The 12,973-nt window shown below is 51.5% G+C and overlaps 1 long non-coding RNA gene across 1 annotated transcript; it reads right to left on the minus strand.

Annotated features, from left to right (window-relative positions):
• Positions 1-966: 966 nt before the first annotated feature.
• LOC129398610 (uncharacterized) lies at positions 967-9,438 on the minus strand. Its single transcript, XR_008626382.2, has 3 exons — positions 7,479-9,438; positions 2,434-3,673; positions 967-1,098 (listed from the first exon to the last, which is right to left on the minus strand). It is a non-coding gene; the product is annotated as an uncharacterized LOC129398610 (long non-coding RNA).
• Between the last annotated feature and the right edge of the window lie 3,535 nt (positions 9,439-12,973).

Below are 12,973 nucleotides of genomic sequence, written 5' to 3' on the forward strand. Positions count from 1 at the left end.
AGCCCAGCAGCATGTCAGTCACAGCCCCATTTAGTGATTTTGGGCTCTGTTCTTGCTTCTGGTTCACAGAAAGCTTGCCTTGTTTTTCAGCCCAACTGTGTGTGTTGGGTTATATGCGAAAATGTTTTATTTACTGCTGGTTTGTGGTTGGAACAGAGAACTCACCGCTCCATCTTGACTGGAAGTCCAGCAGAACCTGTTTATGGGACAGTCACTAGTTCTGACCGGAGACCAGGGAAATGGTAGCAGATGGGCTGGGTTCAGCGGATGAAAAGCCTTTGTATGCTCACTAATAAATTCAGATGTTGTCCTCCAGTTAGTGAATGGATGATGAAAGACTGCATGCAGGAAAATGAGATGCTTTGGGATGTGTACATTTTAGAATTATTTCTCTGGCTAAACCAGGGAGGATGGAATGAAGGAGAGCCACACACAAACAGTTTTACCAGCTGGGAGGGAATTTCTGTAATTCGGGTGAGGCGTGCCCAGGGTCCATGAGGGCAGTGGTTGTGGGGGTGGCAAGATTATAAAAATGAATTTGCCGGGTGCGATGGCTCACACCTGTAGTCCCAGCACTTTGGGAGGCCAAGGTGGGTGGATCACCTCAGGTTGGGAATTCAAGACCAGCCTGACCAACATGGAGAAACCCCATCTCTACTAAAAATACAACATTAGCCAGGCGTAGTGGCGCATGCCTGTAATCCCAGCTACTCAGGAAAGCTGAGGCAGGAGAATGGCTTGAACCTGGGAGGCGGAGGTTGCAGGGAGCTGAGATCGTGCCATTGCACTTCAGCCTGGGCAACAAGAGTAAAAACTCTGTCTCAAAAAGAAAAAAAAAAAAAAGAATGAATTTGGGAGATAAATAGGAGGTGATTGATTGGACGGATGTCAAGGATGACTTTTAGTTTCTGAAAACTGGTAAAAGGTGGTGCAATTTATAGGACTTAAGGAATGCTGGGGATGGAGCAGGTTTCTGGGCATTTATTTCATTTGCCAGTTTTGTTAGTGGTTGGCTCTGCATGTCTTCTCCCAAGCTTCTGGTACCATGACTCATCTGACAGATGCGTTTGTTGAGTCCCTGCTGGTGAGGGCTGGAGCCTGGGGAGATAAGGATGGGGAGGGACATAACTAGGAGACAGGGCCACCTTCAGGCTGGGGCTCTTTGCAGTGGGCATTTGTCAGCGTACAGGAAATGCCTGTGCTCAGATTTCCTGCCCACAAGGTGCGGGGGTGCGAGATGCACGTGAAGCTTGGGCCCCTTTGTGGAAATGAGGGAGAGGGAAGCAGAGAGTCAAGTGCATGAGAAGTAAATAGAGACCCTGAGAAAGAAAGGCAGACCTAGGGGAAAGGAACTCCAGTTTTTCCTTTCTTCTGGTTGGTCAGAGTTCAGTCCTTTGCCCCCACCCTAACACCTTCTGCTTCTAAAGGTCCTTCATTACTTGGGACCCAGCTTCCTACTGCAGCTCTTCCCCAACCACCTCTACAGAAGGGGTAGAGAATTCAGTGGCTCGATACAAATGTATCTTGGCATCTTGTAGTCAGGAGGACAAATTTTGCCTTCTCTGTGATCCTGCAGAAGGCATCCCAGGAGGTCTATGATGTTTCCGCCTTCTGATCCTTCTTTCTCTCCACGTACCCCTTAACCTCTTCCCATCATCAAGCCCTGTTTAGCTTGCCTGGGAGCCAGGCTGGGTGTTGCAATCCTCCTGGGCCAGGCTGTTAACTGAGTAGCAATCTGAGCAGGTTCTAGAAGCGCGTCCCTGGAGTCTAGGGTTTCCAAGGAGTCAGCTCAGAACCTAGAAGTTCACTCTATGGAGGGTCAAGGTACAGAAACCTGAGAATGAGGAATAAGCTGAAATCTATCACTGCATCTCCCTAGGCCTCAGAAACAGGTGGGTCCTGCTGCTGTGGTCTTCCTCACACTCATTCTTATTGCTGCTTATTTTAGGCAGAAACAATAGTAGGATGCTATGACCTGTGAAATCATAATCCAACCCTTACATTCCGTAGATGAGGCCCAGGGAGGTTAAACTGATTTTTCCACGTCAATCCAGGAACTTTCTACTTTGTTATTCCTTCCCCACCCCCACCCTTGGCTCCCAAAGGGCTTTAGGGTCAACTTAGTGAGCTCTAGGGTGCCATTGCCAATCCAGATATTGACGGTCGGCCCCATGGGCAGCGCAGGGTCCGAGTCTGGGGTTTGATCAGAGTCTTAAGTTCAGCGGGTCTCTCCCCTGCAGGCCCCTGCACCTGGGGTTGGGAGAATGAATAAGGACCTTGTCTGGTAGGAATTTCTTTCCTCTGCTGTTTGCTTTGGGTTTTTTCCCTCTCCATTCCTGGCGGCTAACCCAATATTTGGCTTTCTAAATTTCTAAATTTCTGTGAGCACTAAATATATTTCTTCATTTAACCCCGAGAATCATGGTTTCCTACCTGCTTCCCACGACCGGATCCACAGCCTGGAATGAAAACAGAACCCCGAGGGCATCGGCAGCTCAGGGCTGAGGGGGTGGTGGTTCCGGGGAGGGGGAGGAGCAGAGCCAGGGAGGGAGGGTGCACTCACCCACGCTGGGCATCTCAGACATCCTGAGAAAGCAGGAACAGAGGGAGGGGGGAGACGCTTTGGCTTCTCTCCCAACTCCTCGCAGCCGGGGCCCTGCTCCTCCCCTCCCTATCTAAAAGGGGGCCTGGTCCCCACCCACGGCGCCTCTGCACAGCCCCAACATCCCAGGTGCAGGCCGTGAGCTAGACCTGGGGCGTGGTGAAAGCAAGCAAAACCTGCGCCTGAAGCCCGCTCCGCCACACCTTGCCCCCTGCAGACCCCTGTAGCTGGGCCGCGGCCCTCTTGCACGGACTCTTAGAGGGCTCCTCCACCGCCCTGCCCTCCCCACTGTAAACAGTCAAGGCCGCGGTATAGCTGAGCTAAATTGTACTGGTAAATTGAACGGGGCAGTGGAAAATTCCCCTCCGGAGCCTCCCGGGGAGGAGCTCTAAGCAGCTGCTACCGAACCCCAGGGCTTGTTAGGCACCTGGCTTTCAGGTTCTCCACCCACTCAGCCCCCAGCTGGGGAGGAGGTGGCTGTTTCTTTCTCCTTCGGAGCAGGAAGGGAGAGGCAAGAGACCCTGCTCCCCAGCCCTGACCTGAGCTAATGTCTGCTAAAACATCTCCTCTTAAATCAGACTTGGTTTTCCAGATTTGGGAGCCGGTGGCAGTACATTCTGTCTCCGTCTGGCTGAGCAGGAAAACAGGAGACAGAGCTTCCTACCACCTGATTTACAGCCTTGGCGTGGTTTTGAGACACAAATCACCCGAGAGAGCGGCTCAGTTGTAGTTCTGCAGATGCGATCCTGTAGGATCACCTGGCAAGATCGCTTCCCGCCGGTGGGGAGGTCCACAGGGCCTGGGAAAAGGCCTCCTCCCAGACTGAAACGCCGCCCACTGCCCGCCCCCCGAATGTGTCTGGGACCCCACTGGGCCATGTTGGAGCCTGGGGGATGGACGATGTGGGGGATAGTAGGGCAGGCGGCAGTGGGTCCACAAGTCCTGATGACCAGCAGGGCCATTCCGACCTTCCTCGGTCCCCTCATTCCCTTCCTTGCCTGTACCTGCCTTTGTTTCTTCAACCTGAATCTGTCAAGCACTCCCCAGGCACCAGGCACTGTCGTAGCTGCCCTAGAAGGACACAAGAATAGTAAGTCTCTGGCCCTGCACTTAGTTCCAGAGGAAGAGGAGATAGGAATGTAAATGCTTGCAACAAAAGGCTGAATGCAGTTAGTGTCATGACACAGGTATAGATAAGGTGTCCTGGGACTGTAAAGATCTCTCTCAGAGTCAGGGGAGGCTTCCGTGAGGAGGTGACGCTAATGTTCATCAGAACAGAAGACAGGAGATGCCCTGGCGACAGGGCTGACTTGGTTTCATGGGGATTCTCTGTTTTATCTCCATCTCCAGGGCACTTTATTCTTTTAAAATACTTTTTTTTTTTTTTTGAGATGGAGTCTCGCTCTGTTGTCCAGGCTGAAGTGCAATGGCGCGATCTCAGCTCACTGCAACCTCTGCCTCCCGGGTTCAAGTGATTCTCCTGCCTCAGCCTCCTGAGTAGCTGAGACTACAGGTGCCTGGCACCACGCCCGGCTAATTTTTGTATTTTTGGTAGAGATGTGGTTTTGTCATGTTGGCCAAGCTGGTCTCAAACTCTTGATCTTGTGATCCGCCTGCCTCGGCCTCCTAAAGTGTTGGAATTACAGGCATGAGCCACCGTGCCTGGCCCCTTTTTACTCTTAGATTAGCCATACCCAGGTCTGAGGGTCTTGTCTGTCCTCCCTATACTGTACTTTTTTTTTTCTTTTTTACATGGGGTCTTGCTATATTGCCCAGGCTGGTCTCAAACTCCTGGACTCAGGCAGTCCTCCTGCCTCAGCCTCCTGAGTAGCTGAGATGACAGGCGAGAACCACCACACCTTGCTTGTTTGCCCCTGTGTCAGAAGCCATGTGGTTTCTTTGAGGTTGGCATCAGGCCGCCATCAGCCCCTTTGCCCTGCCCCCACTACCAATGCTTGGGCTCAGCTGTCCCATTAAAGCGAGGTATGCTGTGGGCCTCAGTTCAACTCCCAGCTCTTGTGAGAGGGCCACAGGGCTCTTTGGATTAGGCTGCCATGAATTTGGTTGATCTAAAAGATGAGGTTTGGGGGACCCCTTATCTGCTTCCTACTCCTAGCACTGTGTGCTCATTCTCTGCTCAGGGTGGTCTGCCGTGTGATGGACGCCTTGTTTGCATCCACTCCTTCCATCCGGACCATAAGAAGAATTCTCCTCTGCTTTCCACGGGACACAGTGTGGGCATGGCTTCACTCCACTCCAGTAGAGGGCTGATACTCAGTACAGGGCTGATGACGCCCCAGCATGGATCTGGGTGCTGGGCACACTGTGATACAGTGGAGGATCTCCCTGTCCTCAGGTGCTCCCAGCCCACTGACACTTGCGAATTAGCTTTGCACTTGGAATTGTCTTCCCTCCCCACAGGGCAAGGAGGTGGGTCAGTGAGGTGCTATTGCGATTCCCAGTATGGAGACAGGTGGCCCGAAGCTCAGCATCTTAGTGGTTTGCCCACATTCTTGCCATCATCTGGTGGGACTTAGGTTCAAGTCTTACTTTTGCCACTGTGACATTGGACAATTTTCTCCTCCATGAAAGACCAACCTCAGTGTGTTACTATCAGATCAACTGTGTAACATAGCATATGTCTGGCACATAGAGGGCATGGTACAAGGTCAGTTTTCCTTCCTTTCTTCTTCTTCTCCTTCTCCTTCTCCTTCTTCTTCTTCTTCTTATTTTTGAGACTGAGTCTTGCTGTGTTGCCCAGGCTGTAGTGCAGTGGCGCAATCTCAGCTCACGGCAATCTCCGCCTCCCAGGTTCAAGCAATTCTCCTGCCTCAGCCTCCCGAGTTGCTGGGCTTACAGGCGAGTGCCACCACACCTGGCTAATTTTTGTATTTTTAGTTGAGACGGAGTTTCACCATGTTGGCCAGGCTGGTCCTGAACTCCTGACCTCAGGTGATCCGCCTTCCTCGGCCTCCCGAAGTGCTGGGATTGCATCGTTCATTCATTCTAGAGACAGGGTCTCACTTGGTTGCCCAGGCTGGAATGCAATGGCACAATCATAGCTCACCACAGCCTCCAACTTCTGGGCTCAATTGATCCTCCTGCCTCAGCCTCCTGAGTAGCTAGGACTGCAGGTGTGTACCACCATGCCTAGCTAGTTTTTGATTTTTTTGTAGAGACGAGGTCTCACTCTGTTACCCATGCTGGTCTTGAACTCCTGGACTCAAGGGATTTTCCTGCCTTGCTGCCTTGGCCTCCCAAAATGCTGGGATTACAGGTGTGAGCCACTGCACCCAGCCTGGTTTTCCTTTGCTTGGGTATAGTAGCACATCCTATGTCTATGTAAATGTCCCCAAACATTGATTGAGGTGAAAATTTCTGCTTCCACCCCTCTCCTTTTGCCTTGATTATGAGGGTGAGAGGGGAGCAGTAGGGGTGGGGGAGGAAGAGGGTGCAGCCGCAGGGTAGGAGAGACATCTGGGGCTTTACTAACACAGGAACTCCGTCCTGGCTCATCCCAGTGGGCGGAGGTCAGGCAAGTTGGTATCCTGCCCCGCCTGCTGGCGGAGGCAGCTTATGGATTTGGTGACAGATTCCTCCCAAGAGATGAATGCAGCAATTGTATGCTTGGTGTAGAAAAGATTCCAGATAGAGGAGATGTTTTCAATGGCAATAACCCTGAGATAGAGTATTTTCACTGAGTCAACAAACAGAGGTATCAGCGCCGGCTCCCTTTGATGGTCCTGTGAGCGCTTGTAAGCCTCCAAAGCTGTTCTTGGCACAGAGGGACCATGTCTAAAAGCTTCCATTCTCCTCTTCATTGGAATCACCCCTCCTGCCTCCTGGAGGGATTCCTAACTCACATTCTTGGACAACAAAGGCAGTTAACGGAATCCTGGTGGGTAAGGTCCCAAAGCAGGGAGATAATTTTCACATAGCTCCATGGATGCCTCCCCCAGGCTCTGCAGTGGTTTTCAAAAACATCTGATGACCAGATTAAAAGGGGTCTCTGAGGAGTTTGAGGGGTTTCATAGGGAGAAAGGCCCTCCTCACCTGGTTGTCAGAGTTTAAGAGGATCGCTAAGCACTTGTGGTCCGCAGAGATGGACTTGCAAATGTTTGCTTGGTGGCTGTTGGAAGGCGGAGGCAGGGCAGTTCAGGGAGGGGGTGGAGGGCCCAGAGAAGTCTCGTCTAGGGTTGTTCACAATGATGGGTGGCCACACGCCAAGGTTTTATCTAATGCTGTTGATCACTAAATGTGAACAAGCAGTGACCACTGGGCATTGTGGCTCACGCCTGTAATTCCAGCACTTTGGGAGGCCAAGGTGGGAGGATCACTAGAGCCCAGGAGTTCAAGACCAGGCTGGGAAACATAGGGAGACCCCATGTCTTCAAAACATAAAAAAAATTAGCCAGGCATGGTGGTGCATACCTGTAGTCCCAAGCTACTCGGGAAGCTGAGGCAGGAGGATTGCTTGAGCCCAGCGGAGTTGAGCTGCAGTGAGCCAAAATGGTGCCACTGTACTCCAGCCTGGGTGACACAGCAAGACCCTGTCTCTAAAAAAGAAAAAGCAATGACTGTGAAGCAATCTGGCCAGCCAGAATGTGATGGGGTGGGAGTTGAGGGTGAGATTTGGAAATTGGAAGCAGGGACGGTGCTGGCCTGGAAACAGCTGGGGAGAAAATTACCCTGTCTTTTAGAAGCATCTTCCATCCTGCCTTAGAATTTTTTTTTTGGGGGGGTGCACAAAGTGAGTTTTATTTTTCATAATCATAGAAATAATTTTTAGAATATCCCAGGGCACACTGGAGAATTTGGCAGTCTGACTGGGGGGTCCCCTCAGACACCCACAGGCTGGTACATGGGTGCAGGGTACCTGGGTTCACGGTGTGGCTTGTGGCTCGGGCGCATCTTGCGGGTGGCTCTTCCTCCACATCAGCACTGCAGGCTCAAGGAGGATGGGGGGTACCCTCCAGGCTCTTAGGAAATTTCACTCTACTTCCGCTCAGTGGTCTCTGGTCGGCCGAGTGTTCTCCTGAGTCTCTCTTTTCTTCAGCTTGACCTTACCAAAGCCAGCGATTTCCCCTATGTCCAGTTTGTCATTTTGTTTGTTTGTTTGTTTATTATTTATTTGAGGCAAAATCTTGCTCTGTCATCCACGCTGGAGTGCAGAGGTGTGATCATAGCTCACTGCAGTCTCCAATGCCTGGGCTCAAGTGACCCTCCTGCCTCAGCCTCCCAAGTAGCTGGGATTATAAGCATGCACTGCCATGCCTGGTTAATGTTTTAATTTTTGGTATTGACGGGGTCTTATTATGTTGCCCAGGCTGGTCTTGAACTCCTGACCTCAAGCGATCCTCCCGCCTCTGCTTCCCAAAGCATTGGGATTACAGGCATGAGCTACTGAGCTTGGCCCGCTATGTTCTCAAAACAATCCATGGAGCCTGCTCTGCGCCCTGGCTCTGGGTGCTCCCACTGCCTTAGCAGGTAGCCCAACCCTGGATTTTGTGGTACTATCAGAGCCGGCTCAGGGAACCCACCCTCAGCCCCCAGGCTCTCTCCAGCCTGTGGTTGGTGTCCCCAGGCCAGTGTCCTCTTGGTGACACCACAGTCAGGCAGGGCAACATGGCAGCTCCCAGGGGTAGGGGAGCGAGGTCAGAAACAGAAGCTGTAATTAAATCTTTTTTTACCCACCCTCATCCCCAGCAGGAAGTTATTCTTGGTGCTCAGCGAGGGGGAAGGAGGGGCGGGATGTGAGCAAACCGCTGCTTTTGACCTCATGGCCTTCCTGGCGATTGGGTGGAGAGGTTTTTAAAGATCGAGGAAGAGATTTCCTTGAGCATCTTCTGAAAATAGAGACTGGGGCCTCTAGTTTGGCTCTTTCTGGACTCGACTTCTACTTTTTGGACAGAGAGAAGGCCAAAACCCCAGCCTGGGCACTCGATGCCTAATCCCGTCGGCTGCAGCTTCCCTGGTGCCTTCCCTTGGACATGGGTTGGGGTTGGATGGGGACAGTGTACTGGGGAGACGAGTGGGGCAATTCCCTCTAGGTGGGTGGAGGCAGAGGTGGCTGTGGCCAGCGAGCAGCTTGCGTTTTCCAAATTGGTGGCTTTTGTTTGGGCAGAGCAGGCCTTGAAAACCCGCTCCAGCATCAGCACCTCCTCCTCCTCTTCCCCTGGGGTCAGACAAGGGCCCAGGACCCAGGCCTGCAGATGCTGAGTGGGAAGGCAGAGGCAGAGCATTAGCAGCATCACCAGCACTTCCTTCCAGGCTTTTCTTCCAGGGGCCCTTGGGAGGAGCCCCGTTCCTCCTCCCGCATCCCCCTGTGCATTCTCCGCTCTATCAATTCCTCAGCCCTCTCCTCTTCCCCCCAAAACTAGAGCCAGGGCCAAGGAAGTGTAGCCAAGAGGATGACTTGGTTTGGTCTTCTGCGGAAAAGATTCCAGCATCTCCCATTCAACAAAAGCCAAAGTCTACAAGAAATAGGACGTGGGGTTCCAGTTCTTGGAACAGGGACTGCAAACCCTTCAGCTTCAAGAAGAAAAATTACCAGACACGAAGGGAGCTACCTCCAAGGCGAAGACTTAGGATCCCATTCTGCTCCAGCTACTCTTTGGGGCTGCATTCTCTTTCACTTGTATTTTTTAAAAAATAAAAATCCAATCTCCATTTCATTAGGATCATCTGTCCCCTTCAGTTTCTTCGTTTTTAAGCTCCCACTCCCTACCACCTGTGGAGCCAACTGGGTACTGCAGCATTTCCCACACAAGTACCTGCAGTTTCCTTCTCACAATTCATAGGTGGTTCATAGGTGGTCACTCAGACTGTGGCAGTTCATTGTGACATCACTGGCACCTCAGAGGTGGATGAATGGCAGGGGGAGGGGAGGAGGGAAGAGAGTTCCGCAGGCCATTCTCCTGGTAGATGGTGGCCACAGTGGATGGTCGCCTTCTCCTGGTGGATGGTGGCCTTCTTCTGGTGGATGGTGGCCTTCTCCTGGTGGATGGCGGCCTTCTTCTGGTGGATAGTGGCCTTCTCCTTGTGGATGGTGGCCACAGTGGATGGTGGCCTTCTACTGATGGATGGTGGCTGTGGCTGTCCAGGCCTGTTCTCACATCCATAGTGCCTCCCCTGTCACCCTCTACATCAATCACTCCCCAGCCCTGCTCTCTCATCCTCTTTAGTATCTTGCTTTGTCCTCTTCTGACCGTTGCCTGCCCCCACCACCTTTGCCAAGGCCACCCAGACACCTGCCATCACCTTCCCATTGCTCTTCCCACCTGCTCTCTTGCTCCTTCACTACACCCTACACCGAGGCCACAGTGATTTTTCTAAACTTCACTGTGGCTGTGCCATCCCCTGCTCGGAGCCCTCCAGCAGTTTCCACAGCCTTCAGGACTATGTCCAAGAGGCTCAGGGGGACTCTGCTGAGAGCTGCTAGAATTTGGTCCCAGCTCACGGCTCTTCATCTTCTGCTGCCTCCAATTCTTGCACTAGATTCCTGCTTTTCTCCATCAGAATGTGCTGTCAAACTTGCCTCTGGATCTCTGCACAAGACCCTCCTGTTGCCAGGACACCCCTCCTTCCCAATGTGTGTGGTGTGAGTGCATGCACTAGTGCACATGCATGGTATCATACACATCCTGTCTAAAGCCCATGTGTGCATACATGTGTCCTATCTAAAGCCTATGCATGGATACATATGTCCTGTCTAAAGCCTATGCATGCATACATGTGTCCTATCTAAAGCCTCTGCATGTATACATGCACACACCCACATTCTAACTAAAACCCATGCATGTATACACGTACACCCATGTGTCCTAGCTAAAGCCTATGCATGCATACATGTGCACACACACATCTTATCTGAAGTCCATGCATGGTTTGATGCTCTTCAAGGATTGCCAGTTTTTCAGGAAGAATTTCCTCGTAGATCTCCCCCATCCCACCTTACACACACATTCAATTTGATTGTTCCTTGGCCTCTCTATAGTTTTTGCTGCTGTTGTCTACTTCCTCTTTCTTGAGAACTCTCACCTGTGTTATTTTGTATTGTGATTGCCTCCCTCATGCCCAGTATTTCTGTCTTTTGGTAATAAGGTAACTCCTGTACCCTGCTTTTACTTGAGGAATCTACCCCTCTGTCTATGTGCTTTGTGGAAAATCAACTCTATCCTAAGCTCCAAGTCTGGGGAAAATGGCTTTGGCGTAAGCAATAAAAGCCATAGAAATTGGTTCAGAGGTGAAGATGTTACCAAATTCAAGACAATCAGTTTGGGAAAAAAATTTATTTGCAGTTTCTAGGTAAGATGTTTCTTTGATGTACTGAGAGGTCTCTGGGTATGATGGCCTGTTCCCCCTGGATTTGGAGGGGGAAGTAAGAAACCTGGGTGTTTTGGCCGCTGGCATTATAATAAAGCTAATCCTGCAGAAGGCAGAGCTGAAGGACAGAGAGAAACTGGATCCTTGATGCCATTGGCAGAGCGGTTGAATCAAATTGAACCTGAAGCCAGATCTGGCCCTGTGTTTCCAGTCACATGTCCCTGTAAATCACTTTTACTATTTAGGTCAGTTTGAATTGGCTTTGTTGTTACATGCGGAAGAGTCCTAATGCACTCCCTCTTTTTCTGCCCTGATTTTTTCTTCTCTCTCTTATTGTTCCTTTCCCCTTCCCTTTCTGTTATATGAGGGTGTGCCTCTGTGACTTATCCTCATTGTCATTTACAAACTGAATGACCTCATTTATGACTGCAGTTTGCCATTGTCTTCCAAATCTGTAATGTTCAAGGTCTAGGCAGGAATACCTAACAGTTTTTTTTTTTCTTCTCTTCTCTTCTTTCTTTTCCTTTCTTTTCTTTTCTTTCTTTCTTTCTTTCTTTTTTTTTTTTTTTAGACAGGGTCTCACTTTGTCACTCAGGCTGGAGTACAGTGTTGTGATCATGGTTCACTGCAGCCTCAATCTCCTGTCCCACTTCAGCCTTCTGAGTAGCTGGTACCACAGGCGTGGGCCATTATGTCTAGCTAATTTTTTATTTTTTGTATAAGTGGGGTTTCACCATGTTGCCCAGGGTGGTCTCAAACTCCTGGGCTCAAGCAATCCTCCCACCTCTGCCTCCCAAAGTACTGGGATTACAGGGGTGAACCACCATGCCCAGCCCTCTAACAGCTTTCTAGCATCTCTTATTCGTCCCACAAAAAACCCCAAGAAACTCAGCAAGTTCAAAATTGAACAGTTTTATTATTCCCCGGGAACCTGCTCCTTGTCTTCTCTTCTCTGCCTTTGTGAACAGCTCGGCTGTCCTTCCTGCTGCTGGAGCCAGGTGCTGGGCATCATCCTCCTTCTTGCATGCCTTCCACACTCAGTCACCGCATCCTGTTGATGCCCCTTCCTGAACCCATCAGATCGGCCCCTCTGTCCCATCCCCACCTTCACTGCTTTGGTTCAGGTGCCCATCACCTCTCACTAGACAACGGCAGGTCCTCCAACATGGTGTCCTCCAGTCGCCCCCCCTCACCGTGGCCAGGCATTTTCCAACACGTAGATCTGACCACTCACGGCCCCTGCCTGAAGCCCTTTGGTGGGTTCCCCTTTTCTTTCTGAGCTCCAGCTTCCAGAATCATCGCTGTGCCAGTTCTTCTAATCTTCTGGAAGGTTCTAGGTGTTGCTTCCAGGCCTTTGCCTTGCTGTCTCTCCTGTGTTTAGCCTTGCCCTCCTCCTCCCCATTCCCCTTTCTCCAGGTGAGCTCTTCCTGTCTTGAGCCGGGGTGCTCCTCCTGTGTCCAAGGAGACTTCCACGCCGACTCCTCTCCTGGTTTACCCTGTGTTAGGTTTTGAGGCTGTGAGCTTTTTGAGGGTAAGGACAGAGACCCCCAGCCTCCCCCACGATGTCCCACCCTCAAAGTGCCAACTCTACCGCCTGCCACTGCAGCTGTGAGCTCAGGGAGGATAATGTGGCCCTTACCTCTGTACCTCAGTCCACAGCTCAGCACTTGGCCCGTAGGAAGTGCTCACTAGACAGTCAGCGAAGTGAATGAAAGGACAAATGAAGGAATGAGTGGACTGGAGCTCGGGCCTGGGTGCCTCCCCCGGGAGCCCACTCCCTGCAGTGGCGACCTTGTCTGTGAGGGCAGCAGCCGGAGCTGAGCCTCCCCTGTAGGGAGAACACTGTAAAGTATCTAAGGCCTTCCTGGGGTGCTCCCCCATGCCTAGGGTCACTGCAGGTGACGATTCCAAGGAGTGACTCTCCTCTCCAGGTTGAGACGGGAGGGAGCGGCAGTGAGGACCCTGGAGGTCACCCCGGTAGCAGCTGCAGGTGTGAAGAGGAACCAGGAGTTATTGTCCTCACTACCAGGTTCACTAGGGGGAATT

The sequence above is a fragment of the Pan paniscus genome, chromosome 7 (genome assembly GCF_029289425.2).
Source record: "Pan paniscus chromosome 7, NHGRI_mPanPan1-v2.0_pri, whole genome shotgun sequence".
In the NCBI taxonomy this organism is placed as follows: domain Eukaryota; kingdom Metazoa; phylum Chordata; class Mammalia; order Primates; family Hominidae; genus Pan; species Pan paniscus.